The sequence below is a fragment of the Anneissia japonica genome, unplaced genomic scaffold (assembly GCF_011630105.1).
Source record: "Anneissia japonica isolate Jap-2015-1 unplaced genomic scaffold, ASM1163010v1 scaffold514_len65802_cov208, whole genome shotgun sequence".
In the NCBI taxonomy this organism is placed as follows: domain Eukaryota; kingdom Metazoa; phylum Echinodermata; class Crinoidea; order Comatulida; family Comatulidae; genus Anneissia; species Anneissia japonica.
The window spans coordinates 46,133-48,535 of record NW_022718959.1 but is presented as its reverse complement, the minus strand read 5'-3'; positions in this window follow the sequence as shown (position 1 = coordinate 48,535).

The following is a 2,403-nucleotide window of genomic DNA, read 5'->3' as shown; positions in this document are numbered from 1 at the left end:
ATAGGCACTTTAAAGTTAAATTATGATATCCTAATGAAATTTTAACAATCTCCTAATTACTGCAGCTGTATGTACATAATAAATGTTTTTTAGTGATTGTAACTTAATCTGCCAAGTACAGGTACTTAATGCTACAAACAACCCAATACAATAATATTGTAATTATGTGTATACAATTAATTATTTAATAGTGCAGCAAGAATGCCTTTTTAGTTGTATATACATAAAAAAAAAGTTTTTTAGTGATTGTAATTTAATCAGCCAAATAATGTAAAGGCACTTGGCTTTAAAGTTAAAAAATAATATCACAATGATTTTTTAATAATGTCCTAATTAGCTGTATATACACAAAAAATGTTTTTAGTGATTGTAATTTCATCAGCCAATTGGCACTTGACTTTAAAGTTAAATTATGATATCCTAATGAAATTTTAACAATCTCCTAATTACTGCAGCTGTATGTACATAATAAATGTTTTTTAGTGATTGTAATTTAATCAGCCAAGTATAAGTACACTTGGCTTCAAGTTAAATAATAATCTCATAATGAATTTTTAATAATGTCCTAATTATCTGTATATACATAAAAAAATGTTTTTTAGTGATTGTAATTTAATCAGCAAAATACTGTATAGGCACTTGGCTTTAAAGTTAAATAATAATATCACAATGATTTTTTAATAATGTCCTAATTAGCTGTATATACATAAGATATTTTTAGTGATTTTAATTTCATAGGCCAAATATTGGCATTTGGCTTTAAAGTTAAATAATGATATCCTAATGAAATTTTATAATCTTCTAATTAGCTGTATACACATAAAAAATGTTTTTTAGTGATTGTAATTTAATCTGCCAAGTACAGGTACTTAATGCTACAAACAACCCAGTGCAATAATATTGTAATTATGTGTATACAATTTAATTATTTAATAGTGCAGCAAGAATGCCTTATTTTTATTTATTTTTTTTTTACATGTTGGTTTCCAGCATATCATATGTATTCATTCCAGCATTTTTATTCATGATTGGCAATGTGTTGTATATTTTAGTAATCAGTTACAGTATATGTAAATAATTTATTTTGTAAATCATATTTAAATAATAATAGAAATTTAGAACCTGAAACTTGTTGCTTTGTTCGTACATGGCGTCTCTAAACAATAAGTTCCAGAAAGGCTGCATGGATTGCAGTATGTTTTTCTTTAATGTTTCTTTACATGTTTTTGGAGAAGCTTTTTTAACTACCAAAAATATTTTTAATCATAATTTCCAATTGCTTAAATTGCATGTATTACATCAACTGTATTGAGGAAAAGGTTTTTTTTTTTTAAAGCCAATCAAAGCCTTAAGTATTATCACCATTTTCATGGGTTAACTACCCTTTTAATGTATTGATATATTAATAGTGTGATCTTCCACATTTTGACCATTAAAATTTACACAGTACCGAAAACAAACTTTTTAACGTCTAAATTAAGTAATTAATAGGCAAAGACCTGGTTGAATTATGCGACTCTTTGGATAGATAGCTAACCATCATAGGTTTTGAGAGTTAAGCATAACGCATTACACATGCGCTACATAGCGAGACAAGCTAGCGCAGCAGAATAGCGAAATGATGGAATTTTTAATCACCTTCTAAACTTTTTTTTTTGCACAAATTCTGCATGCATACAGCATGGATTTAAATTTACTCCTCGATGTTCATTTTTTTAATTGGACATGCTTACTACAAAAGTGGTGGCGCTGCTTGGAAGGAAGGGGGTGGGGAAGGGGGTACGGAGCTTCATTCTCAACCCCCTCCCCCTGAATGGAAAAAAAACAACAATGGAGATAAAACAAATTATGTTAATAGATTCTAAAATCGATTAAATAAGCCTTTGATACCCCTAAATTGTAATATTTTCAGAGGGTAAGAGCTGTTTCCCCTGGACCACTTTAGTGACGACTGACTACGCTCACGTTCTTCTCGTTGGGGACATCACACCCTCCCTCCATCGGGGAAATACTGGTTTCCGTTTTCGTATGCAGGTTTTTGTTTTCAAATATAAAAACTACCACCTTCTTCTTTTATATATAATTTGACATACAAAAGAAACAATTCAAATTTTCATAAAATTTATTTCTTTTATTTATTTTAGGACAAAAACAAAAACAGACAATACAAAATAAGCAAGACTAGGCTTCAATAGCTAGCTGCCAGCAATTTAAAGCTAAAAATAATAAAACAAAAAAAATCCATAGTCAGCTAGCTGCCAGGGCTTCTCTCTTCAGAGATTATGCTCAACATATAAATCCCCATTGGAAACATGTCATGCGCAGAAACCAAAAGCTCCACGGAATTGTTCAAGCGGAACTCTCAGCAAAAGTAGATTATAAAGATGTGGGTTAGGAAAAAAG